The sequence below is a fragment of the Pinus tabuliformis genome, chromosome 5_2, assembly GCF_031772625.1.
Source record: "Pinus tabuliformis cultivar Carrire ecotype Pingquan chromosome 5_2, CPIR1, whole genome shotgun sequence".
NCBI classification, from domain to species: domain Eukaryota; kingdom Viridiplantae; phylum Streptophyta; class Pinopsida; order Pinales; family Pinaceae; genus Pinus; species Pinus tabuliformis.
In genome coordinates this window covers 430,104,094-430,125,393 of record NC_142306.1, presented here as the reverse complement: position 1 = coordinate 430,125,393, position 21,300 = coordinate 430,104,094, and the positions used below count along the sequence as shown (strand labels likewise).

The 21,300-nt window shown below is 35.5% G+C and overlaps 1 pseudogene; it reads left to right on the top strand.

Moving 5' to 3' along the window:
* Nucleotides 1-9,219: 9,219 nt before the first annotated feature.
* LOC149159453 (DEAD-box ATP-dependent RNA helicase 20-like) lies at nt 9,220-18,433 on the top strand (annotated as a pseudogene).
* The last annotated feature ends 2,867 nt before the right edge of the window (nt 18,434-21,300 follow it).

Here is a 21,300-nt window from a genome sequence, read left to right as displayed (position 1 = left end):
TGGAAGCCAAAAGGGCACATAACACTGTAATTAGGGCCTAAGAGCTTCTTTACTGCCATTTTCAATTGTCTAGAGGACCGAAACAGATTATTGGACGGAGGACCATATTTCTTCAACACAACAGGGCTATACCTAAGAGGATGGATCGAGTGCTTTAACTCGAACAAACAATATTTGAGCTGGGCCCCGGTGTGGTTGCGCCTTTATTCTCTCCCTCTGGAGTATTAGGATGAGGACTCTTTGTGAGACATTGGGAATGCTTTAGGCAAATTCATCAAAGTGGCCTCAACGGAAAATGAGCTGCTTTAAGTTCTTGGCTAGGTGGTCTCCCTTATAATGTTGAGGTAGAGAATTTTAAGCCTTCAACAGGTACACAGACACAACTCACAACTATCGTGTGTACTCTCCATCTCTCAAGATGGCAATGGTCACAAGAGATGTGAAATTTGATGAGGAGAAGGCAATGAGGTGTTCTCCTGAGAGGGAACTTCAATTGCAGCCTGATCAAGAGCTTTTGGCTCCAAAGGAAGAACCTCATGAAGTTGTGGAGTAGCCATAAGAAAAGGATCAGAGAGTGGAGACATCCAGAGAAGGAAGGAAGAACACCAGGGAAGCTAACACATTATTGCAGGATTCTCGAGAGAATGTGGAAGCACCCACATCACAGTGCAAGGAAAGGAGGTCATAGGATCAGTACACTAGGTACATGGCTTTCATGAGTGATCTAGTTGAGACATAAACATCTTCATTTGAGGACACAGTGCAATAACCAATATGGTTTGATGCTATGGTAGAGGAATATGATTCCATTATCAGAAACAGTTTTTTGGAATTGGTCCAAAGACCAACAAACACATCAGTGGTTGGTTCGATATGGCTTTATAAGATAAAGCATGAAGAAGATGGGAGCATAGAGAAACACAAGTCTTGATTTGTGGCCAAGGGGTTCTCTCTGGTGGAGGGAATTTACTATGAGGAGGCCTTTTCTCCAGTAGCAAGGTACTCATCCATCAAGTCAATTCTAGCACTGCTAGCACAGATGAGGTGGAAGATCCACCAAATTGACGTGAATATAACATTCCTCAATGGAGTTATTGAGGAGGAGGTGTATATTGAGCAATCGAAGGGGTTTGAGACTTTCAACAGAGAGTCGCATGTGTGCAAACTCAAGTGAGTGTTGTATGGACTCAAACAAGCACCCCGTGCTTGGTATACTAGGATCACTAACTATCTGACTAGTTTGGGCTTCACCAAAACTGAAGCAGGTGCAAACCTTTATCACATTGTGGTAGAAGGTAAATTATTGATTATTGTGCTATATGTCAATGAATTGATCCTTACTAGTGATGAGCAGCTCATCAAATCTTGAAAGGAGGACCTTGCAAGAGAGTTCGGGATGAAGGACATGGGCCTCATGCAGTATTTCCTTGGGTTGGAAGTATGGAAAGGAGATGGGAAACTGTTTGTCTCTCAAGGCAAGTTGCTTTTCCTTAGATAAATCTCTATGTATGTGTGTTGAATCTTGATGCGTGTTGATGATATGAGTTCTCGATCATGAATTTACTTCTGCAGATCAGTAGAGTAGCATCTAGTCTTGTGATTTAGAAAATTTCATGAGCAGTTAGAATTTGCACATTAATTTCTACAATCCCCACTTTTAAAAATAGGTACAATAAAGCTTTGAGTCCAGGGCTTAGGAATGTATTGCTTGATTGTTAAATAAAAAAGGACATGCAAAGCAATTTTTGAGATTTTTGTTTGGTAGCTTTTGATGTTCTTAAATTTTCCCTTTACAAGTTTTTTAACCTCAAACTGTATGTTTTCTAAAGAAAAAAGACTTATTTCTTTATAGAAAAGGTTTGAATATTCCTCAGATTAAGGGAAGTGAGAATTGAATTCTTTAGCAATGGGGGCCAAAAGAGATTTAAGGTACCAATCCGTATAGACACAGTCTTAGAATTCATGAGCTTTACATCTGCTCCTCCTTCTATGTCATTCTTGAACATGATCAGATAGGCCAGTGGAAAAAGTTTGACGAAAAGAAGTGAAAATCATGGTACTAGTGTCATAACAGAAAGGTAACTTGAAATAGGATATAAAATCTTTGTCAAGAGACACAAAAGTGGAATGAGTGGATCTGGTTTGATCGACATACCACTTAGCAGTAGCTCGAGTAAGAGTGCAGTAGAAAAGGCGAAGACAAATGGAGTCTTATATGATAGAATTGGATGAACACCACATATGGAATGAGTGAACATGATTTGTGGGATCTTCTCTAGGATTACCTTCAAAATTGTGGATTTCGAAAGGAATCTTGGTAGGCATAACTGACCAATTTGGGTCATGAAGAAGGGGGTCGTTGATGAGCTGGCTAAATTAGGGAGACTCAAACTAGCCATAAAACGAGGCAATGGAGTAGGAGTGATCCGGATTTAAACAGGAACGCAACAAATTACAGAGATAACCATATACACAAAGATGCAGCGGAAATAATACTTCATTTCATTAATGGAAAATACTCAAATATGCTTACAACAGAAATGGAAATAAACTAGCTAGGGTGATGGTAGCTTATCTCTGAGAAGAGATGTGATGGTTACATGCCTCTGAACTGTCTTACAATGAGGCTCGGAGGCCTATTTATTGTTGAGAAACAATAGAAAACCCTTCACATTCCAAAACCTAACCCTAGAAGATGAAACGCCAAATTGTGGGCCCCGTTTTTGGGTAAGTTGGTACATCAACTTCCCGGGGTCGCGAATTGGTCATACTATCTCTGTTTGACGTGCATGATAGCCCGTTGGAAAGATCTCTCCGAGGACTACGACGGAAAAGATGATTTTTATCAGAAAAATCGCTGGCGGAAGATTTCCCAAAAAACGTCGTTTAGGGCATGAAAACGGCTCCGGAAGTTCAGGACCCGAAAAACTGCTAAAAATAGTAAGTTGTGCTACAATTAAGGAAACTGAAAATGCTGAGAAAGACAATGGTGGGGGTCCAGGTGGACTTGGCAGGTGGCCACCAATATCCACCTGGATCAAGGAGTGCCCATATTATTGAAGGTTATGCTCATGGGGTTACCCTAGTTAGTACTTGGGTTACCACCTTGGTTTCCCACACCTGTATTGGTGCTTGACATGGTGATGGTACAACATTGAGAAGATGCAAAATGAAAGGAAGAATTGGAAAAATTAGTAGAACTAGAGTCAAAATGAGGACTCAATGGAGGACTCAGAAGATGTACTTTAACTTGACGAGGAGGAGTAATATGTCCTAATAGAAACTAATGGTGAAGGCCTCAAATTCTCTATGACAAATGCCTAGGGGGCACAATGGTGTCAAGACAATGATGACCTTAAGGACTAAACAGTGATGATAGGAGAAAAAGAGCAAAAAATAGCAAGCAAACACCTAGTGTAGTGGTGCCAAGTGTAAACCAACTATATTAATGATGCTACTCTAGTACAAGCAAGCACGTCCTATCAAAGAAAAACACCTCTAGCCTATAGGTGGTCTAAATCATCAAACAATCCTAAATTTATTGTTTCATATGGCCTTCCAAAGAACTTCTTACTTGATGGATTATGATACCCACAAGCAGAGTTGTCTAGAGAAAGGTAAGGTAGAGAACCAACTGGTTCCCACAACTAGTCCTATAGGGATTTTTCATAAGATTGGTCACTATGGGTACCTTCATCCCATAGAGGTGGTCGAGTCTTGAGCTTCTTGGTGATCAGCCATCGCATGGGATTCCCTGCCAAGGGTTGGGTATCCCTGAGGAGAACCGCTCACACAATGACCTAGCCTAACCCCCTTTGAATTGGTTTTTTGATGCACTTCGACTTTGGACCGTGGGAATGTGAAGGATTTTAAGCTCCCTAATATGTCAAATTCTATGTCTCAATGTAAGTGATCAATGGGTGTTATTGGAAGCCTATCCCACTGATCCTACACCTAAACTACATAGATTCTTTGGCCCTAGTGTCCAAGTGGGCTTAATATATGTATGTTAAATTATTAAGGTGTGGTGTTTCAAGTCTTGGCTTGGTGGTGTTAACCAATCTCATGCTCGTTTAGTGCCTGAGTGTGTGAAAATGATGTTTCAAGTGGATGAGTTAATTAAGAATGTTTTATGATACCATGTGTTGTTAAAAATAAAGTGTTGAATGACTGTAAATAATGATGAAAAGGAAAGGAAAATAAACATCCAATCAAGTACACAAAACCCCACCCAAAAAGGCTCTCAAGAAGCTAAGGAAGAGAAGACAAGCTACTCAAAGACACATAAAATGCCTAAAAGACCTAATGTTAAAGGTATTGAGATCTAGAGGCACTAATCTACTGTAAATGGTGTAGACACACAAAACAAATCAGAGGTGACAAATGTTGCAAAGGATAGGTATGAAGCTCCAAAACCTAGGATGTTGAAGGGGATCTTAAGGGGGAAAGGAAAAACCCAAACTCTAAAGGGATAAAAGGTGAAATAAACCTATCCACAAGTCATGTAAAGTAATGGATCAGACTCTAAAAATTAGTGGTTGATAATAATGAAACCATAGACTCCTCATGTAGCCAATATATTCCTAAAATGGTGGAGGTGTACTCCCCTAGGGGGATTTTTCCTTCCTCAAAGAGAAAAAATAAGGGAATCTAGGCCTACGGGATACTGAAATAGAGATAAGAAACCTTCCCAGTACACACAGAACACTATCAACAAGTCTGAAATTTTTTTGAAAAATTCTTGGAAAATATCCAAAAGGCACGTACTAACCTAGAAATAATGGAAAACACAAATAATGGGCCAAAAAGTGTGCTCTAGAATGTAGATATCGGGCTGAAAAGTGTGTTTTTCTCTTGGTACTCTCGGTCAATAGATCTTGCACAGATTTTGTTGTATTCTACTCGGATGGTACCTAAGACATACGGAAAGAACCAGAAAATCATCAGAATCTGAAAGTTTGACAAAAAAAGAAAGAAAACTATAACTAGAAATTGAGAGGCTATAAATAGTTGTAGAAAACCTTGAAATTTACTCCAACTTCAGTCACACAGGAACTAAATTATTAGACCAATATAGTTTCCATTTGTTAGTATGTTATATATATAGTGATAGGTTAGTATATTTTAGGTCTATGTGGTGTGATTTTGTAGATAAAGAGCTCAGAATTCCATACTGATCTTTGAAACTATTGGCACTTTGAATCCAAAAGAGGCTCCATCTCCAGGACAATGGTTCAAAGAAAGAGGAGGCGAGTAAAATGTGTAAGTATAAAAAGTAGGATAGCAAATGGTTGATAGATCTGTATATAGTGATGTGTTTCTCACTTGCATAGTGCATTATTAACCTGAAATCATGTCAACATCATGCCATAGGGTTGATCCCTTCAAGCTGCATAATTTCCTTGTCTTATTTGTTGTGAGATGTAATTTGTTTTGTAGTGCCAACCCTTAATGGGTTACTTTAGTTAGAACTATTTTTTACTTATCTTTCAGCCCATCAATATCTATCAAATCATTCTCGATATGTTACATCATTATCTTCTTATTGATTTCATCTCATGTCACTTGTAATTTCCAATTATGAACTCCTTCAAGAAGTAAATTATACTCTTGTTATGATGATGATTATGATTAACATCCATTAAGATCATAATTTATCTATGTGACCTTAAAAAGAAAAGAGATAACCTAGATTATTTTAGAATATTATTTCTTGTTCAAAATGCATTAGGAAGAGCATTCCAAGATTACCATAGTTTTGATGAATTAGGAGCTTAGAAGGTTAGTTTTGTAACAAATATTTTGAAATCGAGTTCTAATTTGGGTGTAGTCATGGCACTCTAGGAAAAGGTTCCTTTCATCTTCAACCCTCTTAGTGTTACAGAGATGATAAGTTCTAGCATCACACTATATTTTGAGAAAGTGACTTTCATCTTCAACATTCTTAGTGTCACAAAGATGATAAATTCTAGCATCACAAGTGCCTTTCATCTTCAAACCTCTTAGTGCCACATAGATGATAAATTATAGAATCACGCTATATTTTTATAAAGTTACTTTCATCTTCAACCCTCTTAGTGTGACAAATATAATAAATTCTAGCATCACAATATATTTTGGGAATAGTTCAATGCCCAACTTCATTATGGAGCTTATAAAAGTTCATAAATGTTTTATAAATGTTGATTTTCTTGTTTGTACTAGTTAGTATTGAGAATTAACCACCTTCTTAAATATTATCTTAACTTTTATTTTCCAACTCTTTATTGCACCATAAAAATATAAAATTAAAATATAACAATATTTTTAATGTCATCTATATAATAACATATTTCTATATTCTCCAATTATTTAACACAATATCCACTTAATTTGGTAGCAATCAACTTTACAAACACTATACTTTTGTAACAAACCTTGACATCACTGTCCAACATCTGAGTTTTTTTTTCTCTTTGGTCTAACTAATAATAATGCATCGACTAATGTACTAAAATCAATATTTCTACTCCATATGTGTCCATTTCTTTTCAACATACCATTATAAATCATATTTGTATTATTTTAATGAAACTCAACTCACCTACTTAATCCACATATTACATACCTCAATATTATTATAATTATTTTCACCAACTTGACTCGTGATTTAATCTACTAGTTGTATACTTGGCCATTTAATGCCGTATGACAAGGTCTGCACACCATTGTACACATGGAGGGCGATGAACTTAATTTGTTTACGGTTTCATGTGAGGTGGCAACCTACTTGCTTCCTCTGGCACTCCCTATACTTGATAGTTGTGCAATGGATAACACAGACCCAATAATCCACCTACTCGTCACCCAATCCCATGTGAGGAGGTATGTGATGGCACGAATCTTCATGGTTATGGTTTCGAGGGTAAATCAATGGTTGTGTATCCTTGGCTCCATACCAACAACTCTAATGTATTAGGGTTAACCCTATCCTATTCCTGACCTCCTAAGTTCTCTTTTCTGCCCATTTTCCTCGCCCTCTTCCAATTTTGACAGAGCTATTGTTCCTTCACATTTCCAAACGCACATTCATAAACCTGTCCCTTTCCAGGGTCTGATTTGAGGTTAATTTCACCATTTCGAAATTGTTTTCCTACTCCATTGCTCGGGCATAGCCCTGGTTCACCGCGGTGTTTGACAGTCACGGGTTCATTACCATTTCCCACCACTTATTAGAGAACTCTGAGCGACGAAATGGGGACAATGAAGGGTTGATGTTCGGCTATGCGTTCAATTGACTGGTTTCAGGTAATTTTTTTGAAATTATCTTTTTCACTCAATTTTCCCCTAAAATCTTGTATCTTTCACTCTTGGGATTAAATTTTGGTTCTTTTTACTTCTTGTACAGGTGTTGTAGTGACCGAGGGCATCATTTTGCCCAATGACTCCACTACGCTTAAGATTTCCACTTCCAACACCCAGGTTAGTTTGTTGGCTAAGCTTCTCCTGATTTAAGATTGTTTTAGTCTATTTCCCTTATTTTCTTTGAATCTAACTAGTGAATTCTTTCCTTGAATCCAGGTGGGTCATCAGCAACAAACCTTAGCAAGTTTATCCAGGTAAGGGTTTTGGGATTTATTATTTGCATGCCATAGTCTAGTTTGCTGGAAATTTCTCACTTGAATGAGTGCACAGTTAATTGATACATGTTTTTTTGGTCCTCACAAGTATGCTTTATACTGGAGTTTGGACCAAAAGATATCTTTTGCAACTGGCTCACTCTGCACTAATTGTCGCTTGTATGCTTCCAAGCGGGTTCCTTACTAGTTTCGACCTCCTCCACTCCATGGAGTTTGATTCTTGACATTACAATTTCTCCATTATTGTTTTGCTAAGTTTTCCCTATATGTAAAGCCTTACAGTATGGTGGTCATGAGGGTTGTTATCAACATGACTGTATAAATTTTCTAAGGAATACCTCAGGGTACCCTCCAATGTTTCATTCAAATACTTATCTTTTCTATTTAGTCTAAGTTGGACTTCGTTTGGGGGTATCAACCTAAGCAAGATGATATAATTGTTATGTTCATGCTTATTTAACTGTGCACATAGTTTATAAGACTCTATTTGGACATCTCATAGAGTTTTGTGTTTTGCAAAGCCAAGTTGTAGGCTCACAATTTAGCAGCCATATGTTAACGAACAAATTCTTAAGTTATGCCCTATTTGGGTCTATTGGTATTCACATGTATTGCAAAGCTCTGTTCTTAAAATGTTTTATGGTTCTATTATTGAAACCCTGAATGGTTATCTTGATGTATCTAGTTCTATACATGAGTGTTTATCGAAGTATATATGTATACATACATTTTTAGTTAATCATATTGACACTTTGCTATACTACTCAAGCGGATTTTTCTGGTTTAGTATTCTGCATTTATACCTATTTTGTATACCCTTTATGGAGTAGTTCTTGTAGACCTCCTTAATGATTGACCTTCGTTTAATATTTGAAGTCTGCTAAAATGTTTGCTTCAGCATAGTATATATGATCTTATCCTAGAAATTAGTTGTCATTCATTAAATTTTCTATAGTTAATCTACGTGGTCTGAAGGCATGAAAAGTATTAGCACAACGTAAATGCACAGTTCCAGCTTCTGTCTTCTTGCAAGATTGTATGTCATACGTCTATTGATTTACTTAACTTTACTGTAAAATTTCCACTGTTTGCATGCATTTAACTATATAAATTAAATTCGTGAAGGCAAAGTCTTCACCTTTGTTAATTTCGAACTGGTATGCCAATTTGTTAATTTACCCTCTTAATTCATGGCAAATCGTACTATATTATTTCACTGGATTAAAATATCCAAATGAATTGCATAAGTCTTGTCATGCATTTGATTTAAGACGTGCACAAGTAAATACACCTACTTTTTTTCATGCACCGGATTGTGAGTGTTCAATGGAAATACGTAGATGCTTCATGAATTTAGTTCTAAACATGCAAGTATAACTACATGCACTACCTAATGCACATAATTAAAAAGCATTCAATATAATGCATAATTTTTTTGTTCCTTGATTTCTATTAAAATGATATGCATTGAATCTCTCATGCAAATCACCACAACGTGCATGCATTAATTTAAGATATTCCCCACAGCATGCATGCATTAATTTAATATATTACCTCTGTGTGCAAGGTTTCTGTCCCATAAATCTCAACCTGCTGCGACATGTATATTATTTGTCCCTTAATTTCACTGTCGAAGCAGGATTTTGAGAACCTGGCACCCTTTAAGAAGAATTTCTATGAGGAGGTAGAGGACATCACCTCTATGACTGAAGACAAGGTCAGGTAATATCGCAAGAGACGTGAAATTACAGTCGATGGCCAGGACATTCCCAAGCCCGTCGAAAGTTTTCATGACTCAGGTTTTCCAAGTATTAATATTTGTATCTTCATCATAATTTATTTTCCATCCATTCCCCCACCTCCAAAAAGGGAATTCCTGGGTGCAAAACTAACACCCATTCCCCAAAGAAATAATTTTATGTCTAACAATTTCTTAAGAATTCCCCAAAGATTTTGTCTAACAACAAAGACTTTGTCTAACAACTTTTTAAGACAGAATAGAGATAGGGTTTAGAGTTTTGAGGAATTTGTGGCTTCGGTAATTATACACATTCTCTCCCTTATCTCTTTTATCTTTTTTACTTGACATTATAACATTACATTCTCTTATATATAACTTTTTTTATTAAATTTTTAAATATTACCACTCATTGTTTTAGGATATTTGAGAGTGGTTCGAACCTCATTGGACTTTAAGATATTTGACAGTGGTTCCAACCTCATTGGACTTGAAGAAAGTAGAATTTCATATCAATTTAGTGCCCTTAACAGTTTTCAAGATTGTGGGTTTTCAGTATTGGGTGTTTTCATTGGATTGCTCAATGATGAATTTGCATGAGATCTATTGTTATTGTTAGGGTTTTATCATTATTATTAATTTTTTTATATTTTTAGAAATGAGACCCTATGCTAGGAACTTCTATGTCCCAGTCCCCTCAAATTTCCTTGAGAATGGTTCGACATGCCCCTCCATATGTGTCTCTCTGCTCCTGCACTCCCATACCAAAAACTTGGTGGAAAATTGGTTCCCAACACATTTCCTTGGGGATATGTTGTTGAAGCTATGGAAGGTTGCCTCCCGTAACTTTAATCTAACAATACATTTAGCCTCTAATTTTAGAGGTTTTGCAAGAACTTAGTATTTTTGGGACCTGGACTCCTTGAAGCGATTTTGATTATAAGCTTCATCCGCACTTCATCCCTGAATTTTTCAGTTGTGACTTAGTCTTGGCTTCTATTGTGCACCTTTTTCTTTGTGATGGGATTAAATTGTTCAAACTTCCTTGCACGTGGATTTTTTGTGTGTGAAGTTTTCTTGTTTGACTGTTTCTGAGATTAATTTTTTACATCACGACATCCAACTACTCTCTTGCTCTCCTGTCCAAGAGGAGAAAGTTTCAACCATCCTTGTTAGCTAAGCATTTGTACTGGAAGGTTAAATTATTCTTCTACTTTTCTCCAGTTTCCTCTCTAAATAATAGGCAATAATAGTATGGTAATATAGATTAATTCTACCATGAATTATAAGTAGGGATTTTCCTCAGCAAAAGTGCAAAGTTAGAGGATGTGTAACATTCCTTGGCTGTGTTTCTATCTTTGCTGAATTTAAATTGCAGCACATCACCACTTTCCTTCTAATTCCCACATTCCTGAATTGCTACGAGGGATTGCTATTGAAGATTGACATGATAAAAAGGGTAGTTGTAGTGCTTCTATGCTTTGACCTTGTATTCTCTTGCGAGACTCTGTTGCCCATCCCTGAGAAGGGACTGGTTTGCAAAATCTGTAGATACTTTATTGTATGATATTAATGTGCCAATTTCCTATTCTTTGTAATATTTTTTTATGATCCTTTCTCACTATGATTGTTTTCATATTTCAAATCTTTTTAAGGATGTATTTATGATATGAACCAAGGGAATATAAGGGGTTAAATGTATATGATATGATTCCAAAGGGTAGTATTTATGGGGTTAAATGCCTATGTTATGTGTAAATAATTATGTAATATGGTTGGCTTAATAAGTAATGGGCCCTATGTGAACTGTTTAAATAGGTATATAAAGAAATCATATAATCATTATTGAAGGCATGTGATTTGAATGTATAAATGTATTTGGTATTTGGAGGAGTTTCTCTTATTGTTATCTTAGTTAAAAGTACCCCTCACATGTTAACATGTATGTGTATTGATGATTGATAATTCCTTGAATGCTATGTTGAATTGTACATGAATGTAGGATAATTTAGAAATTTGTCTTTTGGCCTTCTTGAATTGGACTTGGTTGCCCTATATTTTATGATTTCTATCCAACCTAAAACTTTGAAATGTGTAAAATAGGATCGTTGAGAAACAGTCAAAGCTCAGGCCTTTCTATATCTATTTTGGGTGTCAGATTTTACTGATTATCAAAATTGTGGTTTAAAGACATTTCTGGAATGTAAGAAAAATTATGCTAATTTTTGAATTGTGGGTATTTTTTTTGTCAGAGTATGTTCTTGAAGAGTTTGTAAAGGAAGGCTTTACGGAGCCAACACCTATTCAAGCTCAAGGATGACCGATGGCTTTGAAAGAGCGGGATTTAATTGGTATTGCTGAGACAAGCTCTGGGAAGACACTGACATATCTTTTACCTGCTATTTTTCATGTTAATGCTCAACCTTATTTAGGTTTGTTATTGCGTCTTTTGGCTTTAAACTATCTAGAGCCTTATCTCCTCCTTGGCCCTTTTATTGTGATGTATTTTTTTTTTTTAAAGTATGATCTCTTGATGGGAGGGAAATGTATTTTTCCTCCATACCTACCATACATGGCTACATATTAAACGCTGTCGCTTGTTGTCATATAGCAACTCCAGGAGATGGGCCTATTGTCTTGGTGTTAGCACCTACACATGAGCTTGTTGTCCAGATCCAGCAAGAGGCAACTAAATTTGGGGCATCATCAAAAATCAAGAATACGTGTATGTATGGCAGTGCTCCCAAAGGTCCACAAGTACGAGATCTTTCGAAAGGTAGGTTACTTTGTAGCATCACTCTAAGCATTTTATGTATTCGCATATCTTGATCATTTATGTTTTATTGTTTCATTGCCTTCACTGTTTATATGTTCTCAAATCATTGGATGTCACTCTGAATTGCTAATTTATTCTTCCCTTGTTTGGATTTATGGGTTGAGATTGTCATTGCAACTCTGGGTTGGTTAATCGATATGTTGGAGTCACAAAATACAAAATTTCAAAGAGTGACATATCTTGTGTTAGATGAAGTTGATCGTATGCCAGACATGGATTTTGAACCACAAATAAAAAAAATTGTTTCTCAAGTATGTATCGTTGCCATTTAATATATACTATAGGCTTAGTTACACAGGATAAATTGCACACTCGTAAAATTTTCAATATAACCTGTTTTGTGGCTTTAATATTGATTTCCATTACTTATTGACTCAAATATCAAAGCTGTTTTCATTAGTAGTTAAGAATGCATTATAAAAGACCATAAAAAGTTTTTTTTTTTTGGGTTATATTTTGTTTCTTTCGTTGTTATTATTATTATTATTTTTTCTCTGGTGTTCTCAATTTTGTCCTTTCCTGGCTAAGGAAGAAGGTTGGTATTGAAACCTGAACTGTGGGTTTTGAATATTTGTTTTGGGAGCAGCAATGTCTCATTTTGATTTTGATTATTCACAGTAGAATTCATTAATACAAGTAGTGTCTAGAAATGTAAGTTCATGTCCATGGTTTCGAGACAATTGTAACTTTGAACATCACACACATGCACGTGTATGTATCGACTTTATATCAGTGCCTTAATGAAAAGGACCTTGTTGGTGATGCCAATGAATTATTAGTTACTTAGAACTTTTCCTTGGGGTATCGACCAACTTTTGCGGATCTTTATGTAATCCATGTTTATCTGCTGGAAAATGTTTAATTAACCTATCTTCCTGCACTATTTCTCCCCTTTGACATCAGAGCTATTTGGTGTCTATTGTAACTAGTTCTGAATCTTCCATGGTATGCAGATTTAGCCAAATCGGCAAACATTGTACTGGAGTGCAACTTGGCCAAAGGAAGTCAAGCTTCTTGTTAGGCAATCTCTGCATAATCCGTACAAGGTGGTTTCTTTTCTATAAGTCTGCAAGTAATAAAATTGAGCTCTGCTTTTCTTGGGTGGCAAGTGATGGTCTATGTTATGTTTCCAACTTTATTATTATTGGAGTCTATTGGAAGTTTTCCAATTTCTGCTAAAGCTGTATGAATTTTTATGTCTTTCTAGGTAATAATTGGCTCACAAGAACTCAAGGAAAACCATGCTATTGAGCAAATTGTGGAGATTGTTTCTGAACATGAGAAGTATACAAGGTGCAGTTTATCCTTCCTAGGTGTAGTTTATAGTATATACTGACTATCGTTTTTCTTTTTAGCTATGCAAATGCACCCATGAATTAAGACATTTCTCTTTCACGTTAATACATCTCTTAGAGGAGATCATGGATGGTAGTAGCTTTCTTATCTTTTTGGATGGATGGCCAACACTATCAATTCATGGAGATAAAATCCAAGCTGAGAGAGACTGGGTCTTATTAGAATTTAAGGCTGGAAAGAGCCCTATTATGACTGCTACCAATGTTGCTGCACAAGGCTTAGTTATGTAGAAATTGATGTATTAAAGAATCGAAAGTTCACTTTTTGTACACCAGAATGTTTACAAGGTTGTTTTTTATTACCTATTCACGGTTCATCTCTTTATTTTTTAGAATAGAGGAGGTTGATTATAGGATCAGCTATATAGATTCCAAACTTCTTGCCTTAAACTCCAGGAGCTAAATTGACATGTTATTGGGGATTAGAACTGAAATTATTTGATATTTTCAGTGGGCTGATCATTACAAGTTGGGTGGAGGGGTGTAGAAATAATGCATTGATTGAAATTTAGGGGGTTGATTTTTTCAAGTTGGGGATTCTAGGCTACTAGTGGTTATTCCGAAGCATGGATTGTAGCTTTGCGGCGATTGAATACAACTCCTATGTTTGATGGCAGGAAACCTTTTTGTCGCTGCAATTGCTTTGGTCCAAATTTATGGAGCTGGATTTCTAGTGCAACCTGATTGGCTTTTGCAGCATGTGACCTTTCTCCCATATGTGGCAGATTTTGCTGTAGTCTACTGTCAGATGGCAAGCCTTTCTTGGACTGTGTAATAGGAATTGCATTATTGAAGCATGGTTTCTTATTTCATGGTTATTGTTCTATGCTTTTGTCTTGCATATGGACATTTCATTAGGGCCATACCTATATCACCCAATTGGATCTACTTGGGAAACATAGAAAGCCAATACTATTAAATCAGGCCTGTAGTCTGAGAGTTCATTTATGCATCAGGTATATTCTTATGTTGGGTGCAAGGATAGAACGTAATACATCTATTTCCAAATATAACATTTTTCTTCTTAGTAATAGAGAGAGATGACCTATTTTCCATCTGGTGATCATTATTGGTGCTTCTTTTACTTACAAGATAGAGATGCCTGCAGTCCTCTCTTATTCTATATATGCATGTATCAGCCATTCACATTGATTATTTTTGGGCATCAATTATATCCATGTAATTCTCTTCTTCCTCCTGGCATAATGTTTTGGGTATGAACTGTAATTGACAATCTTGTACAAATAAGATCGAGTTCTTGAATTGCATTAATTAGTCATGTGTACTTGTACAACTAAGATGATATTCTTAGGCCCTCTTATTATATTTTGATTACAAGTCCAGTTTAATCTTTTGACACATTCTCTGTTCCATCAGACAATATCGATTTTATGTATTGTTTTAAAATTTCATATCATTAATCATCTCATCTTTTTCCACTTGTCAGGCCGTCAAATGATAGAGCATAGAAAGAGGCTAGTTGAAGAAAGGCTCACAATAGTTGGTGGTTACCAATACAATGCTGAGGTAGGCTATTATTTAGCAACTAAAGGCATTTGTAACCTTTGAACTGGATCAGTAATGATAGGAAGTACACTTGTTGTATTGGTGATAGTCCAAGTTCTTGAAATCATAATGGGTGATCTGATCCTAACCAAGATTTCTACCGTAAAGCTTGATATTATATTTTATATTTGAATCTAGGTTGTATATGGAGAAACAGATTCAGTTATGATACAATTTGGTGTACCAAATATAGAAGAGGCCATGACACTAGGGAGGGAATCCTCAGATTATATTATTGGTACATTTACAAAGGTACAATGTCAAGAATTTTAAATATCCTTGAAGCCTCTAGAGTTGTTAATGATGTCTTTGTAGGGATGAATGTTTTAATATAACCTTTCTTTTTAAAGCTAATCTTCTTTTGACATTCCACTTCCATGAGATCTTTGTAAATATGCACAAGACAAGATGATCAGTTATGCTTTTTTGTGGCTTATCTGCATCTTTTTGGTGCATATTTGGCATCTAATCAGTGTGTTATTTAACATATGCTTTTATGCAGCCTATTAAACTAGAATTTGAAAAAATATACTACCCATACTTGTTGATCAGCAAGAAAAGATATGTTGGGTTGTTGTGGACAAAGCCAGATGCTTATGACAAAATGGATACTGAAGGTGACAAACCTGATCTTTTTGTTTAATGGATACTGAAGGTGAAAAACCTGATCTTTTTGTTTAAAGACAGGCCTTAGTGTTTGTGAAGGCTCAAAATGCTATTAGAAAAATAATTTATTTGATGCCTTATTAATTATTAAATATTCCTGATCTTTTAAATATTCCATATCAACAGGCATTGAAACAGTGTGAAGTGACAATTGCCTGCTGGTGAAGAACTTGGTTACAGAGTGCCTTCACAAAATACTCATTGATCGTGACATACCTGGTGCAATGCAGTATGTCAAGAACACTATTTATGACTTGTTAATGAACATAATGGATTTGTCACTTTTAGTGATAACTAAGGTGATAACAATGAATCCTTCTACATGTTTATGACCAAATTTGTTTGACCATTTGTTACTTTTGAAATGGAGAAAATATGATGGGGAAAGAGGAGATTTACATTGCGAGCAAGTCACTTATTACATATTCCTGGTTTCATGTGTTAGAAATATATACTATATACCTACTTCGAGACATTTCACATGATTTTACAACTTTTAACTTTACTTAAATTCTCATAAAATCGTGAATTTTTCAAATAGCTCTTTAGCTTATCTGCATCCATTTTGATTATTATTCTTTTGATATACATGTAATTACATTTGGCTTTGGAAAATGAACCTAATTTACATTTTATGCCGTTTTCTTTGTTATATATATATATATGAATTTGAGATCTTCGTTTTTACAGATTTGAAAGGTTGTCAAGGAGGTCATGACTGCTTAGGTACAGAAGGTGTGCTTTGAGTAATCCTGGGCTGCTTTGTATCCAATTTTAAAATTTATATGCCTTACAAGTTGTTTGGCTTTTAAACACGTTGGATACCAGATTCTAATTTCTTGTCATGAGCTTTTTAAGTTTGAAGTGGCATCATGTCTTTCAAAGAAGGTAAATCCAGATCAGTATCAAGGTATGAATTTTTGTGCAGAACTAACCACCCATTGGTGACAAACCAGATTATTTATGGGGGCTTTAACATGCAAGTGGCCTTGGAAATTTCCAAATGCATAACCATGGCAACATAACTTACATAAAATCATATCCATGTATTGATGCCATTTGACTATAAGTGGCACATGCATCTCGGGCACTTCGTGCGATGTCAAGCACGTTATTTTCCCCAATAGTATTGGACCATAGCGATAGGCCTCTGGAGTCTGAACTGTTTACCTTAACATCACCTCAGATATTTTATTTCGCTATGTTTCTTACAACAGTTGGAACTACGAAGTTGCATGAATGTCATGACTCGTGGCATTCAGGATGGTGGCCCTTGAAGAGCCTTATGTGGATTGCTCTAATGGTGATCCCCTTTTTTATTCCATCTGCTTTTATTGAATTCTATGGTGAGTTTACTTAAAATGATTCTCAGCAATCTATTTCAATACCAAATCTGGTTCAAATTACCAATTTTTACTCTGTTTCTGCTTAAATTAGACAGGTTTGATGACTTTGTGGCAAATTGCAATTAGACATCAAAATTGTCCAAACATGGACTTCATAAAATGAAATATCATACACTAACGTCTTTGTAACTATTGATGCAGGTGAAGTTGCTAGATTTGGTGCCGGCTATGCTTCTCTTCATTCACGTTTTTTGGATACAATGTGTCTTTAAAGTACACAAACAATCTGCTTCGATAAAGTAACTACTGGAGAATCGATTTTACATTTGCTGATTTGTAGAAAACAGTTGATGACAAATCAAGGGGTGGGGATTGGTGATATTTTCACGTAATGTTTCACTAGTTCAGTGATATCTAACAGATCCCCCGTACAACAATCACCTACATCATCAAAATGTCTCCCTACATTCTGTACTTGGAAGGGATTCAGTCAATATTTACTGCTAGAAATGGGAGGAAGAAGTGTCAAGGGAGGCTCTCATACAATTGAAGAGAATCAAAACATGGCAATATATAATATATCTGCATTTTTAATCTCATGCTGAGAAAAATTGATTACTGTTTAGCTGCGGCAGAAATAGATGTTTGCAGGTCATATCCTTTATCAAAGCTATCAGCATATTCTTAAGGGCATTGTTGTTTTCCTATGCTAACAATCTCTTTGTCGAGTCAGGGTCTGACAAAGACTGGAGATGACTATGCAATCAAGGCAACACATGTGGAACTATCTGAGCGCATGCGGAAGGTAAATACTCGAAATAACTTCTTAGAACAAGTATAATTAATGGTGTAATGCCTTCTGGTTCCATTTCAATCCTATCTCTCTATTTTTATTACTGCAGTGCATCTAAAGACTCTTGCAATATTTTTCTTTTTATTGACAATGAGTCCATTGTTGGATTTTTTAAATTGATGTCGTGTTTTAAAGCCAAGTTGCCCCTGGTTTATAGAGGGATGTTGCAACTGCTCCAATTGTGGGTGATCGTGTTCCATATGTCATCATAAAGGTTGCAAAAGGTGCCAAGGTAATAATTAACCCCTTCTGTACTCAACTTAAGTCTCGATATTGCACTAAAAAATGGTTATTTTAATTATTTTGTTATGTTTTATTTGGAGGCATAATTTATAGAGAGATTATGGATATAATGACTAATGTGTTTACTTGGGCTTAGGCATATGAGAAATCTGAGGATCCAATTTACATACTGGAGAATAACATCCCTATTGATCCACAATATTATCTGTAGAATCAACTGAGCAAGGTGAAAGACCAAAGCATCATCACTTGTAGTTTATGCTCTTTTTGAAAATTTCACCAGTGTTTCAAATATATCTTGATAGATATTAATTCTTTCCAGCTAAGTGTTTTTTATTAGTGCCTGTTTTTGCTCTGTAGCCACTGTTGAGAATATTTGAGCCCATTTTGAAGAATGCAAGCAAGGAGCTTCTTCATGGTAGTCACACACGAGCAGTTTCCATATCAACTCCTTCAAATAGTGGAATTATGAAATTTGCCAAGAAACAACTCAGTTGTATTGGTTGTAAAACACCTATGAGGTATTTAGTTAATACAAGTAGAGGGTGTCCTGCATGTGGTTTCCTTTCTTATAGTAGTTCACAATTGAGAATAACTATTATTTCATTTTGGTGCTTTAGAAAGCTACTAGGGTTCATCTTTTTGATGTGGAAAAATCTATGAGGTTGCATGATTCCATGCCTGCTCTCCTTCTAAGAAATTGTCTAGCTTTCTTATAATAAGAATGTTTGGTTATATTGCTTCATACTGAAATTCATGATGTTACCTGATTTCATGTTGCCATTGCAGCAAAGAAGATCAGACACTTTGTTCACATTGCAAAGGAAGAGAAGTAGAATTGTATCAGAAAACAGTTGCAAATGGTAAGCTGGTATTCTAATACCGTTACTCTTTATTTTGAGAATTTAAAGTAGGCCTTGTGTCTATTGTTCTCACCTAGATTTTCTATCATATGGCACTAATATTTGATCAATGTCAGTTAGGGAATTAGAAATTCTCTTTGGTAAACTATGGACACAATGTCAGTGGTGCCAAGGCTCTTTGCACCAAGATGTTGTTTGCACAAGGTTTCTGAATGCTATATTTCAAGTATTACATTTTCATAACATGATTTAAATTTACATTATGGATGTATTTTATAACATTTGTGTGATCATGTATTTGTTTTTAATTAATAGGATGTTTTTTTTTTCACAATTACTATCTCTTTTATACTTACATTGATGTCCTATCCTTATTGCAATCGTGACTACCCAATATTTTATCATAGGAAGAAAGCTCAGAAAGACCTAACTGAAGCAGAGGTGCAACTAGAGCGCTGGCAGTTTTGAGGATGCTACCTGTGTAGCTTGTAATTTTTTGTATTATCGTATATTTTGGTTTTCCTGAAATTTCTCTGGTGTATGTTTCTCTGATTTAATGGACCAGGGAATTTATTTGGTCCCTGAATCAGGATGAGCATGGTTTATTTATTGTATAGTAATTTTCAAGTCCTTGTTATTTAATGTTAACCAGTTCGATATATCTTTTCTCCTTGCAAATGAGATGGAGAAAAAGTCAAAATGGATACATACTTCCCAAGGCACACCCTATAAATGCAATGTGCACGCATATCCCAAATTTTAGGAGAGCACACACTATAAAACATAGATCTGCAGGCTTACATATGTATATCCAGACATGCATATAGTTGAATGGATGGATAGGTAGATAGAGATGGATACACAGACAGATTGGCAGGAGCAAATCCAAGACAATAGTTTCAGCAGATTTATTTATTTTTAAATAATTTTTGGCAGGAGCAAATCCGAGACAATAGTTTGAGCAGATTTATTTTTTTTTAAATAATTTTTTTTATTGTCTCTAGAGAGACAATAGTTTGAATTATGGACATTTATTTTTTTTAAATAATTTTTTATATTGTCTCTAGAGAGACAATAGTTTGAATTATGGACATTAATTTTTTTTAAAATAATTTTTTATATTGTCTCTAGAGAGACAATAGTTTGAATTATGGACATTTATTTTTTTTTAAATGATTTTTTTTAATGTCTCTAGAGAGACAATAGTTTGAATTATGGACATTTATTTTTTTTGAAATAATTTTCTATATTGTCTCTAGAGAGAAAATAGTTTGAATTATGGAATTGTCTCTAAAAAGACAAAAATGTAATTGTATCTAAAGAGACACAAATGAAATTGTCTCTAGAGAGACAAATCAAATTGTCTTTATAGAGACAATAATAATATGTTTTCTTTATTGTCTTTATAGAGACAAATTTTTAAGACATTATATTTTGAGACATTATATTTTGAGACACCCGCTTAGAGACAATATTTAAGACAATACACAAGTTTCATTTTGTCTTAAGTTAAGACAATTGACTCAAATATTGTCTTAAATATTGTCTTAAAACCCCCCTACATGTAGTAGTGATTGCAAAGGTTCTGTTATTGGCCAAGAATGCATGAGACAGTTTCTAGATATATCAAAGGGTGTACTATGTGCACTACAATCAAATCATGTAATAGAAAATTAGGCTTGTACACTCCACTTCCAATTCCTTCTCATCCTTGGGAAAGCGTTTCCATGGATTTTGTTGGGATATTGCCAAAATCTAGGAAAGGTCATGATTGTTTGTATGTTGTTGTGGATAGGTTCCGTAAAATGTGTATTTTGATACCTTGTAACAAACAGGTTACAACTGAACAAAAAACAAAGTTGTTCTTTCAGAATGTATGGGTTCATCCTGGTTTACTCACTTCTATTATTTATGATCGAGATTCTGAATTTATTGGGAAGTTTTGGTCAAGTTTATGGGAGTTGATGGACAGAAGTTTGAAGAAGAGCACAACATTTCATCCACAAACAGATGGTCAGACAGAGGTGGTCAATAGGACAGTGATCTAGTTTCTCAAAGGCTATTGCAGCAAGCATCCCAAGCTTTTGGATGAGCATTTGTGCTATGTGCAGCATGCTTACAACTGTGCAAGCACTCTTCTACTCAAACATCTCCTTTTGAGACTTGTTTTGGTTTTATACCGAAGTCTCCCTTGGATTTTGTCTTTGGTAAAGAC